Source organism: Dermacentor variabilis, chromosome 11 (assembly GCF_050947875.1).
Source record: "Dermacentor variabilis isolate Ectoservices chromosome 11, ASM5094787v1, whole genome shotgun sequence".
Lineage (NCBI taxonomy): Eukaryota > Metazoa > Arthropoda > Arachnida > Ixodida > Ixodidae > Dermacentor > Dermacentor variabilis.
The window spans coordinates 89850478-89864006 of record NC_134578.1 but is presented as its reverse complement, the minus strand read 5'-3'; the positions used below and the strand labels follow the sequence as shown (position 1 = coordinate 89864006).

The 13529-nt window shown below is 46.3% G+C and overlaps 1 protein-coding gene across 6 annotated transcripts in view; it reads left to right on the top strand.

Moving 5' to 3' along the window:
* Positions 1-13529, top strand: part of LOC142563834 (uncharacterized) — a 165469-nt gene that overhangs the window by 12874 nt on the left and 139066 nt on the right. For 5 of the 6 annotated variants that reach the window (XM_075674482.1, XM_075674478.1, XM_075674479.1 and 2 more), the window contains exons 1-2: positions 7326-7493; positions 12982-13101. The gene's annotated coding sequence lies outside the window, so the exon portion shown is untranslated. Of the gene's footprint in view, positions 1-7325; positions 7494-12981; positions 13102-13529 lie in introns of those variants that run through there. The other variant, XM_075674483.1, reaches the window with a different exon arrangement.

Here is a 13529-nt window from a genome sequence, read left to right as displayed (position 1 = left end):
AAAGCTTGCTCTGAAATAGCACGGTCCGTACCGGATCGCCGAGGGTACATCGCCTCTGAACTATGTGGTCGAACCAGTGACGCCATCATCGGACAAGCGCCGCCGTGACCGCGAGATAGTTCACGTAAGCCGTCTGAAGCGGTGGCACGACGCCCTCATCGTGTCATCACCTCATGTCGCCAGGATGCCTCCTCTTGGCCACGGAGCAATTGTAAGGGGGAATATGAATGCAGTGCGCTCTGTGCATTGCAAGCGCTGCGGCGCGACACCCGAGCTACCAAGAGCTAGGGCTGGTCCTTAAGAGTTACTTGCGACGATGTCTCGGACAAGCTTCACGAAACCCCCTTTCAACACACACACACACACACACACACACATATATATACATATATATATATAGCTATATATATATATATATATATATATATATATATATATATATATATATATAGGAAAGTGCAAATTACGGGGGACTGCGCCTAACAGCCGTCAGTTGCAATTCGTATTTTGAACAGGCACGTCGTGTGGGGAGTAAGCTCTGCAGGAACACATTGCAGTGTGGTGAACTCGGTATTGGTAACGGATCCGGCATCCCAAAGAAGCGCGGTGTAATGCTCACGCATTTCTCTCGAATTTACCACTTTAAAGGAAGCTTTAGCTCGGTTGCTCCTATATAAATACATGTAAAAGAAGAATTGGTTTTTCTCGGCGACCACTGCCCTAATTTTGACGAGGTTTGTTGCATTTAAAAGCCAAACTGTAGTGACTGTTGGTTCTGAATTTTTCATTTAGGTCGTCATTTTTTATTAAAAGTTGACAAAAATCGCAAATTTTGAGAAAACGAAGCTATCAAGTTTACAACACTGAAACTCAATAAAGAAAAATTATATCACAATTCTGTAAATTGCCTACAATAGCGCATCTAAAGTGGACAGAATTCATAAGTTACACCTGAATGTAAAAAAATGTAATATGGATTACAGTTTTGCACAATCCTTGTACACGACGTCACGATTTCATGTAAGATATAAATTGACACATGGAATTTCTCTACTTTGAATGTTCTATAGATGCCGATCACAGAACGATGATATCTGTTTTTGATGCACAGCTATCAATTAGTAAACTTCGTATTTCTATTTCTTTCGCAACTTTCAAATTTTACAAAATACTTTTGACAACACCGAGGCCCTAGAATTCTAGTCACTAGAATTGAACTTTATCCTTCAATTAGAACAAATTTCATTAAAATGGGTCCAGGGGTTAACTCAGAAAAGTGCTGGAGCATTTTACATGTATTTGAATAGGCCGCGTCGGAGTAGGGCCCGAGCTAAACCTTCCTTTTAAACACCGCTGAATTTACATTTGACAAATTCTTAACTAACGAAAAACTCAAATTACATAAAACCACCATTTATTTTTCACATCGAGTTACACATGTCTAGGTTGCAGACTAAAAACTCGAAGACTCGGCTTGACCTGGCTTGTACCATGTATGGTAAAGTTTTAAATATTCACATTTTGCCTATGTATTAAGAGAATCAGTAACACTACATTTAGTTTATGAAAAACAACTATTTTGGGCTGAGCCAGTCAAAACACCTAGTAAAATGACCAGTTATTCTTTTCCACGGCAACGTTAATGCATTACCACAGTTTTTACATGGGACAATTTTTTCTTTATCTAGGATGCATCTCTCTACGATATTTCGAGCAGCCAACTTTATGGCGTTTTCAAATGTTCATCAATGATACTTCACTTCTGGAATTAGTTTTGACATGGGGGTAAAAAGGTCAGGTATTTCGGAAGGATGCATAGTTGACGAGCACTAGAGTAATGGCTTACTATAGCGCTTACGTTTTGCCATCATTTATGAAGTTACTCGATTAATTCATTACCTCAGAATTGAGGTGCACGGAGTACGACACACTCAGGAAGCACATACATTTATTTCCAGTTTCGCATAAAAACACATCTGTCCAGAGGGTAAGGTCTGTATAACTGTTTGAAGTAGGATTGTGCCGATCATGGCCTTGGTACAGCAGAGACGTCGCTGTATTACCAAGCTCGAAAAATAACAGATCCATTTCTACTGCTTTTGGTCTCCAGGAACGGCCAGCTATTGCTCTCTGGTGATAGTGCCTGACGAGGAACTTAGGCAGCTTCTGTGGTCCCACGACTTGAAACAGTATGGTATGATGAACTTTATTTAATGTCCTGAAGATCAACCGTTAGGTTGACGCAGGCGGCTCCTACGTCGGGACAGTAAGGTTTAACCTTACTGCCGTATCATGGGCCTTCTGGACGGCCTGTGCTTGATCGAAAAGACCTCCACTGTGTAGGACTCGCTGCCACCAGTCTCTCTCCTTGTCACACTCTGTGAAAGTCACAGGACACTGCCAAAGCATATGATCCAGAGTAATGATGCCATTACACTTCTCGCAATTGACTGGTATGTCTCTTTCAGGATATATCTTGTTAACAAAGTATGGACTTGGATAAGTTCTTGTTTTCAACAATCTCAGAGTCACCGCTTCAGCTCTGTGAAGCTTAGCGTGTGGCACTGGGAATTCCCTTCTGTTCATGTAATAATGCCTCGTGATTTCATTATATGTTAGTAATTGGTCCCTGTTCTCCTCCTGTATATTATTAAGGTCCTGGTCACCTAGTGCACGGATAGTAAGTCCTCGTGCAGCTGCGTTAGCCATCTCGTTTAAATTCTTTCGAGATGGATCGACAGACCCCATGTGCGCAGGAAACCAGCGAATTTCGATCCCTTGGCTGTCCAACTGACCGATCAGCTGGGCAGCCCTTTTGGTTACAAAGCCATTGGTAAAGTGTCTAATAGCCATCTTAGAGTCACTGCAAATCTTCGTCCACTTATTATTCCTTAAAGCAAATGCTATCGCTACTTGTTCCGCGACTGTCGTGTCTTTAGTCATGATTGTAATAGCATCCCTAGTGAGACCATCTGCATCTACTACTACTGCCGTAAAGGCTTTCTTTCCTCTGACCCACGCAGCATCTACAAATGCCGCATGTTCTCTGTCATGTTCTATCTCTTGCGGGAGAGCTTTGGCCCTTGCCTTTCGTCTTTCCAGGTTGCGCACCGGGTACATATTTCTGGGGAAAGGAGTCGTCTTGATTACCTCTCTTATGCTATCTTTTAGTTCTACTGTGCCTTCACCTGAAATTTTGGATTCCGTTGGGCACCATCCTACCTCTTCTAGTATTGCTCTACCTGGCCTTGTTCCAGAGAGCCTCTCTCTATGGGCAAGTTGCTGAGCTTCAATTATCTCGGCTATTGTGTTGTGGAGCCCCAGTGTCATTAATTTGTTATCCGAAGTGTTAATCGGTAACCCCACTGTTGTTTTGACTAGCCTTTTAATTAATCTGTTCAACGTGTTTATCTCTGTCTGTGTCCAAGTGAGCATCCCAGCTACATATGAGAAGTGACACAAGGTGAAAGCGTGGACCAGTCTCATGGCGCTCTCCTCTCCCAGCCCTTTGTGTCGGTTAGTGATTCTCCTTAGCAGTCTTATTACCTCCACAGTCTTGCTTGTGATGTGTCGTATTGTTCTTCCATTTGCCCCGTTTGCCTCCAGAAATATCCCTAAGACTCTAATGGATTCTACTAGCTTAATAGATTCGCCTGCCTTCGTGGTTAGTACTAACCTGGGTTCTTCCTCGGGAACGTATCCCCTCGGTTTTCTACCCTTTCTTCTGTTCTTGAGTACAAGGAGTTCAGACTTATTAGCAGAGCATTTGAGTCCCATGCCTTCTAAAATAGACTCTACCTCATAAATGCTCTTCTGAAGTCTGCTTTCCGCATGTCCCATACTTCCTTCAGCGGTCCGTATAGTCACATCGTCTGCATAGATGGTAAGGTGAATGCCCTCTATCCCTTTTAGTCGCTTTGCCACTTTTGACATGGCCAGGTTGAAAAGCATAGGTGACAAGACCGACCCTTGTGGCGTCCCTCTGTCACCGAGATCCATCTTCTTAGATTTAATATCCCCGAATCTAAGGTGAGCTGAACGATTGCCAAGAAAGGTTTTGACCACTTCATAGAGTTTTCTCCCCAATCCCAGTTCGGAAATCACTTCAAGTATTGCGCTATGCTTAATTCTGTCAAAAGCTTTTTCGACATCCAACCCCAAGAGAGCTCGAGTGTTTTTTGGTTTAGCTAATAGCAGTTGATGTTTGATTAACAAAATGGCATCTTGTGTGGACAAGCCTGATCTGAAACCAATCTTATTGTACGGTAGGATGTCATTGTCCTCCATATATTTCGTTAACCTGTTCAATATGACATGCTCCACTGTCTTCCCTAGACATGATGTTAAAGAAATTCGCCTCAGATTATCCAAGTTGAGTTGCTTGCCCGGCTTTGGTATTAAGATAATACTAGCCGTCCTCCATTCTTCTGGATATACCCCATCTTTCCATAGGCCATTAATGTATGTGGTCAGATATTTTATTGAATCGTCGTCCAAATTCTTAAGCAATCTGTTAGAGATGCCATCTGGGCCAGCTGCTGACCTACTATTCAGATCATACAGTGCCGTGCGTACCTCACTTTCGGTGAATTCCTGATCCATATATTTGCATTCTACCCCTAAGTAATCGGGATAACTCATATCCTGATCTTCTTTCCTGAGAGGCAAGTATTTAGTAGCCAATCGCTCCATTATGCTCTCTGCGCTTGCAGTCTGACTTTCCTGGTGTACCAGTTTCGCCACTGCCGTACGTCTATTCGATTTAGCCCGTTTTTCGTTGAGCAGATGCCTGAGCAGACTCCAATTGCCTCCACGTTTTATCCTTCCGTCTACACATTTACACACCTCATCCCATTTTTGTTTCTGCAAATATCGTGCGTGTTCCTCTATATTCTTATTGAGCTGAGTAATTCGTTTTCTAAGTCTCCTGTTTAGGCGTTGTGATTTCCATCTTTGTAAAATCGATTGCTAGGCTTCGATCAAATGCGCCAATCTACTATCAATTTGTTCGACCTCTTCCTCTGTCTCTATAGCCTTAGTTGCTGCATTCAAGTCGTCCCTAAGCTAAGCCACGCACTCTTGTAGTGTGATGCGCCCCTTTCTATCTGTGTCTGCTCTGCCCTTTCTGATTTTTCTAAAGTGATCCCAGTCTATGTAAATGAAATGCTTTACCTCCCCCCCTGTCGTTTCCACCATTATGTGTAGTATACCATGGTCGCTTCCTAGGTCCGTACCAGAGTTGATCCAGTCTGCCCTAGGTAAGTTATAAGTGAAGGATAAGTCCGGGGTAGTGTCCCTACACGTGGAACTGCCACACCTGGTAGGAAAGGCTGGGTTCGTGATAAGAGAAAGGCCTAAATCCGTGGTGAGATGCCAGATTCCTTCCCCTTTTTTACTACTCCAGCGGTAACCCCAAGATTGGTGTGGGGCGTTGAAGTCCCCTACTATTATGAGTGGCGCAGTTTTGGCTACCCTCATGACCTTATTAAAAATTGCTCTGAAGCTCTGTCTCATCTCTCTGGGACTGCTATATATGTTGAGGCAGAACAAGCTTTGGGCTTTACCTCTGTGCCTTTTTGGGACCATTTCTATCAATATGTATTCAACTTTACTCGCCCCTAATTTTAGATCGTGCTCTATGTAGGGAATTTTCTTGTCAATTAGGGTGGCAATTCCTCTGCCTGGTTCTTTGCCTTTGCAGACCGAGTTGAAGCCGGACAGCCCGATCTCCTCCGCTAGAGTTTCCTGCAACATTATTAATTTCGGCCTATTTTCAACCGTTTTGATTATCTGTGCTAGTGACGCTCTTTTTTGCTGAAATCCTCTGCAGTTCCACTGCCACACACTAAGTCTATTTCTGTTATCCATTATTATTGTCGCTGCCCCCTGACTTGCTACCCCCTATCACTGTTCGCTTGACTGTACCACCTACCGCTCCTGGGGGTATTCTAGCGCTTTCTGCTTCCAAGGGCATATATTCTTCATCCTCTCCTTGGGTCTCTAGCTTTTTCAACCATTTCTCGGCTATTAACTTCCACTTCCATGTTTTATCCACATTAAGATTAACGCTGTCTACCGTGTCCTTTAGGTCCCTAATCGCATTCCTAATCTCTTCCAGAACCGAGCACATCTATTCTGCCTCCGGAACTACAGCTCTCTTTTTGGGCGCCGGTGTGTCTTCTTCCTGGCTGTTACTTCTGCACACCGGCTTAGCTATTGCCACACTGCCGCTTTCTGTCCTCAACCCTTTTTTCATTTCCTGAATCTGCTGCTTAAATTCTTCATTTGCTTTATTTAGTGATATAACCTCTCTGATCAGCTGTTCTACTCTGGCATCATTGCTTTGTTCCTGCGAGGCTAGCGCACCTGTGACTTTCACAGTACCTTTGACTTTCTCGGCCCAGGTCGCTCCTGGCTCCTTTTTCTTCTTTGTCTTCAGCTCCTGCTCCTCAAAGCGCACCTGCGCCTCCCGAGACCTGGGACGGTTTCTTCCCCTCGATGTTGAGCGCTGTCTTGATCTTGATGTGCTTCTCGAGCGTGAGCGCCTTCCGGCATCTGGAGTGGTCCGCGTGAGGCGTGTACCCAAACGGCAAGCGTTCCTCTTCGAGACTGCAGCAGCCTGTTTGACTGTTTTGTCTGCTGGCTTCCCTTATTCCAGCTTCGCTGGCACCTTACGGCATAAACCATCGGCTTGTTACGCTACAAGAAGTTACCATTTAGTGATTAGTGTGCCCCAGTGTGAAAAGATGTTCACTTGCACAGTTCTGAGCGTCACACTTTGCTCAGGTTCTGAAAGAGACTTCAAAGAATGTGCTGCACGAGAAACGCGTCAACGTTGTTTGTGCAGCCGTTCTTATATTTAATGGTTCAGTGATAGTTCTGCGGTGTCAGGGCCAATCGCGCGAGTCTTCCAGATGGACTTTTGAGGCTTTTAAACCGAGGTAAACCCTGGTGATCAGTTTGTATCAAAAAATAGACTTCCATATAAATACGTGGTAAACGTCTGTGCCAACCCTCATTCGTGGTTATAGAAAAATTGATCTAGTGAGAGAAATAACAGGTTACTGTCTGTAGCAGTGAGTTTAGCTTACAAATGCCACTGGACGCAGAGTTTCTGTGCATTTCTCTAAGAGTACTGCACTGAGGCATCAAATGTCAGTATTCAATGGCGTCAGAGATCAGAACACAAGGGCTGTACAGACCAGGCAGGCGAAGCAAGGGGTTACGGTCATTTGCCTTCTGCAGCGCACCAAAAGGTCCCTGCAGCTCAGTGCCCCAGCGCACATTCTTCAGCTTTCTGCCGCACGTGACTCAGAGATTAAGATATGAATGTACAGTGTAGAATTAACAGTCAGTAAAGAGCAGCCACAGCTGAAAGCCACTTAAAACTTTTTCTGTGGTTTTGAGCCGAGGAATAAGTGATCGTGCGCAACTTCTCTGGATTTGGATTTCGTCGTGCTCTGGAACACAACTAATTTCAGAAGGTTGATGTGGTTAGTGGCAAGCTTAATTTCTTTCTTTGTGGGCCGAAATGCCTGTGTCACGCACCCGCAGCAAAACGGTGTTTAAATAATTCACTAGCTCTTGAAACATATGGCTAAACAAAGGTATATCATTCAGATATAACTGACAACATACAAAAACTTTGCATCCCTTAGGACTAGTCCATCATTTGCCGATATTAACCCGAGCTATTACAGGTGAAAGGCAGGCGAAGAAACTCAGAATTCAGTGCGAGAAGCAAGGGTAGTTTTCGGCTTGCTACATTAGAGGGTAGCGCCGAGCGCAGGCAAGTGTAAAGAAACTGGCATTACGCCATGCGTACATTATGCTGGAAAGTACGGGTAGCGGATGACAATGCTTCAGTGTGACTACATTAGTTTACGGTAGTCAACGCAAAGGCGTAGCGCGCCGTCCTTTTTTTGCGCTAAAGAATCCTTGTGACCCACAGAATATTAGACGGTCGCGCCATTCAGGTGTCGATCATTTGGCACAGTGGTCCAGCTGAGCGGCCTTGGTGTACTCAACCAAAGACGCGCAACGCTGGCATTGATGCGGTGTACCATAACGTCCGTCTTGGCAGGCGAATCTGACAGCATCTAGGAGAACGGTTCTAGAGCACCCTCTAGTTCGGCTAAAGAGAAGTTCCTTGAAAGTTGCCCTGAGCCTCCCTCGTGGAGTTGGGAAGGGTGGCCTGCAGGAGCGCCATAATGCGGGGTGTGGTGGCTGCAGGTATGTTGTCCTCTGCGAAAAGTGTACGTTCGGACACTACAGGAAGACGGAAACGCCTTGCAGGGAAGTGCATGACCCTACGTACTCATAAAGAAAAGGAAGTTCTCGGTCAAGGGAGGAAGGAGAATCCGGAGCGTGCGGACACATTCATTTCGGCTCTTGTTTCTACCAAGGTTTTCGTGGCGAGTTTTCATGATTTCACGGGAATATTTGTGCACAACGGCTTCGAGATATTGCAAGGAGTCTGTGAACGCTTTCCTGGACACTGTGAGTATGTATCCCTACCTTCTACAGTGGTTTTACCACGGTCGCTTGGCCACCGCCTCGCTAGCCCTAACGAGGAGAGCCTCTAATCCGACGTGGCGAGCGCACGCAAGCGCGGCGCGCTTCCGGCGCGTTGCTCTCTCTTCGCAAGACTCTCTCTCGCTTGCTCGCTCTTTCGCAAGACTTGCGCCTCACGACTCCCTCCCCACACTGCCCCGAACCTCGAGTTGTGGACGGCTCATCTCAAGGCTGACGTCGGTAAGGCCATGAAAACAGTCAGAACGGACATGCCAACCGAGAAGATGGACAGCCGCCTCGCCCATTTGCTCGTGGCCCAACAGTCTCTACTGACAAGCTGGAAGAGCCAACGTCTGAACCGCAGGTTCCGCAAGCGCATTGCAGAACTGAACAATAACATAACGGAACACTGAGCACCCTATCCAAACCGTAGTTGGACGAGGTCTGTAACTTGGTCGAAGGACAGGTCCCCAACGGTAAGACCTGGAACCTCCTGAGACACCGGCTTGACGACATCAACAACCGCACGAACCCGCGCCACTAGCTCACGAAAGTCCTTCACCATGCTAAAGGCACCGCTTCGCCGGATGACGTCGCCAAGACCCTTGTGCACAAGTACCTCCCGAGACACAGGCCCGCCGACCGTACATCCCGATTGCACAGGTGCCTAAAACACCGTTCTCAACGGCGAATTTTCCGTCGAAGAGGTGCGCCCCGGGCCCGTATGGCATAACCAACAAGCTCCTGCGAAACTTAGACGACCCCTCGGTTGTGTACCTTACGGGCGCCATCAATGACGTGTCGGGGCGGGGCAAGTTACCTGACGCCTGGGAACTCGCCCAGACGATCCTCATTCCATAGCCGGGCAAGGTGCCTGGCGTCGATAACCTTCGCCCCATGTCGCTCCCGTCGTGCGTGGGTAAAGTGGCCGAGCATGTCGTACTCAACACAGTCGGCTGGTATCTCGAAGACCAAAACTGTTTCACACACCGCATGATCGGCTTCCGACCCGAGCTCTCGACGCAGGATACGATGCTTCTCCTGAAACACGAGATCATAAACGCCGGGGCCACTTGGGGCACGCACCCCATACTCGGCCTCGACCTGGAGAAGGCATTCGATACCATCGAGGGCTGGGAAATACCTAAGGCGATCGCGGACCAAGCGCTCAGGCGCCACTTTTACGAGTTCGTCTGCTCCTTCCTAACCCGTCGAAAGGCCGTGCTCTTAGCCGGAGACCTCACGTCGGAAGAAGTCGAGCTCGGCCAGTTAGCACACTCAGGGCTCCGTCCGCGCCGTTCAGCCTGGTGATGATCGGGCCCTCCGAACTTCTCTCGAAAATACAAGGCCTCAACCATACGGTATACGCGGACGACATCACCATCTGGTGCTCTGCGGGATCGTATGGGTTTATCGGATCCGCTTTGCAGGAGGTAGTCGAAACCGCCGAGTCCCATCTCGACCGCACGGGCCTGAAGTGCTCCTCCGCCAAATCGGAGCTGTTGATGTACTGTCCAAAACGATAAGACAAAAGGCCTAAGGAGTGGAAACCTCCGGCCGAGCACAACATCAGCGTCCGCTCCAGGCACGGTCACCCAATCGCCAGGGCTCACCCCATCCGAGTACTGGGAATGAAATCCCAGTACTCGGATGAATGGAATCAAACATCCAAATGATCCACAAGCTGACGTCCTGCAGTGGGCGTAGCCAGGCTGATGATGATGATGATGAAGTATATGGACACTCCAGGCGCATTCCTGCCGTCGCCGTCACCCTAATGGTTTGTACAAAGTCCAAGCACGATAACATCGCGACCGCGCGCCGCATGCTGTGGGGGTGGAAGCATAAGGGTGGAGGTGGAATGGGTGAGCCGACGATGGTGATTCAGCCTTGTGTGCTCAATGGAGAAAACCAGGAGCAAGCGCGCCGCCTTCCGTCGCGCGCAACACATCTGAGGGTGTGGATGCAATGGGGGCGGAATGTAGGATTCTGTGAATCTGTGATTGCGCAACATGCTTATTTGGCTTGTTTGATGCATTATATACGGCGACTTTTTCTTACATACGTAGATTTATTCGATACTTATACGTATATTTAAATATGTTGTTGCGAGGTTTTGTGTATACGCGCAGTGAACTTTGTTTCCAATGACACTTTTTGTCCTTTATCAAGCTGTATTTTCGCATTTGTATATCCCATTGTATCTTTGCATTTCTGATGTATGAGGGCGAGTCAAATGAATGTGAGCCTATCGTCACCGCGCAATAATGGTTCGGCTCATTATCTGCGAGGCATGCGCGTAACAGAGCGGCATCTCTCATTTACAAAAGTGACACGCAGGTGCAAAGATAAATGTTCTTTAATGCGCTCTCGTATACTGGGTTGAACATGGTTGCGTGACATAATGGACGCTTCAAGAGTGGAACAGCGGGGTGTCGTGAGGTTTGCGACCACTGAAGGTGTATCCAAAAAAAATATTAGTCGCTGCGGTGTGGCTGCCGTGTACGTTTGAACATTGTATTTCATTGGCCACTGTGAAGCGTTGGAGAAAACGATTCAAAGAAGGACGGAAAAGTTGCAAAGACATTCCAAGACCAAGCCAAAGCCATCGTGCAATCAACCCTCACACAATTGCCTTGCCTTGTTTGATATACAAGTCAAGGCAATTGGCTTCATAGGTTCAAAAGTTGAAGAGCTGATGAGACAAGAACAGAGGATAAGCATCGATAAACTGGCAGACCGTGTGAACATCAGTCAAAGTTCGGTTCACGCCATCATTCATGAACACCTTGGTTATCGGCTATTGTGTGCGCAATGGATGCCCAGGATTTTGATCCACCGCCAGAAGACGGAGAAGCTTGGCGCTGCTGTGACTCATCGGATCCAGTATCGCCATGAGGATGACGACTTCTTGCCTGCAATTGTGGTCGGGGACGAACCAACGTGCCACTACTACAAGCCTGAAACACGACGGCAAAGCCTACAGTGGAAACATTAGAATATACCACGCCCAAAGAACGCAAAGGCCTTCATTTCCGCCGGAAAGGTGTTGGTAACTTTTTTTTTCGATCATCAGGGGCCATTACTGATAGAATTTGCTAAATCTTGAGAGGCCATTGATTGTTTCCGATATTGCGAAACCCCGGAACGGCTGCGTGTCGCAATCAAGAACAAACGACGTGGAAAATTGAAGAATGGGGTCATCTTGTTCCACTACAATGCCTTTCCCACGTCGCTGATGTGGTTAACACAAAATTAGCAATGTTCAAGTCTAAGTTCAAGCCTAATCCATTGGAACAAATGACAGCGTCATTGACATTTTTCCCTGGCCATTGCATATGCACAAGAATGCAAGCACGGTTCCTGAATGACAATGTTTCATTAACATATTTGTCGTCAACTTGTTCATTTCATGGCCTTTCGTTTTTCATATGCCATATATGGACAGCAGCGGCATGCACTGCTCTCCTGGTTTTGAACTGATATAGTTCTAAAGTTCGTGTGACATCTTCTTTACTTACTATTTAGACAAAGAACACGGAAGCATTAACATCAGTTATTTTGAGGACAATTTTTGGCAAATACGAGTATATTATTTTATGAAAAAATACACATTTTACTTGTCTTGACAGTGCATAGCGTTTAAGAATTCGTTTGTGGCATCTTTGGCAATGGCAATGCAGTTACTATTGATGTATTTGACCCCTCGACAAATTGTTCAGGAGGAAGCTTTAGCTCGGGCCCAACTCCGAAGCGGCCTATTCAAATACATGTAAAACGCAGAAACGCTTTTCTGAGATAATCCCTGAGTCACATTTAATGAAACTTGTTGCATTTGAGCGAGAAAGTTAAATTCTAGTGTCTGCAGGTAGCGGAATTTCGATTTAGGGCTTGCATTTTGTATAAAATATATTGAAAATTCGGAAGTTCGAGAAAGAATCATGACGTTTACAAACTAATAGCTTTGCATCACGCACAGATATCGCGGTTCTGTAAATGGCATCTATTATAACAGTCAAAACGGACAAATTCGCTATGTCGATTTGTATCTTACGTGAATCGGTTACGTGGTGTACAAGGGTTCTGCAAAAGCCGTATTTCCATACACTAATTTTTTTAGATTCATGTGTAACATATACATTTTGTCAGCTGTAGATGTACTATTATATGAAGGCCACAGAATTGTGATATTGTTTTTCATTGTTGAGTTACAGACTTCTAAACTTGACAGTTTCGCTTTGTGAAAATTAGTGATTTTGGCCAATTTTCAATAAAGAATTGACCACCTAAATGAAAAATTCGAAACCAAAAGTCACTACAACTTATGTTTTTTATTTTAAATTCAACAAACCTCGTCAAATTTGGTACAGTGGTTGCAGCAAAAAAGTAATTTCCCTTCTACGCACTGGGCACGGCGGCACCACCACGATGTGGGTCGCATCTAATCGCTTCCTGTATTTTGTACAGATCTTTGGCCTGCTGATCACTGGCAAAAACACGCGCGTGGAACCGGCGAACGTCGTAGCGGCGCATGAGCGGAATTTCCATCACCACGAAGCACCGGATAATCTACAAGCATCATCATGGGCAAGGCTAGCCTCTCACCCAACGGAGACGTTACAGCGCTACCACGTGACCAGAGATTGGATGACGACATGGACGGATTCCGCTATAAAAGGCTTTCCAGCTGACGTGCCTGGCACTGGGCACGGCGGCATCACCACGATGTGGGTCGCATCTAATGCCTTCCTGTATTTTGTACAGGCAAGCAAACGATACGGAAAGTGCTTTCGTTCTGACGATCCATTCTTGGTGGTGTTGCCGTGCCCACGGTTGTTCGGCTCCGGAATATGTTGCGCATTGTTGGATGCTGCTTCATCTGTTCGAGGGTTACTACTGCTTTGTGGCGACATCGAAACTAACCCCGGCCCTGACCTCGCACAAATAGCAAAACAACTTATTGAGATTGCCATCGACATTAGGGAAATTAAAGAAAGACGCCTTACTGATATTGA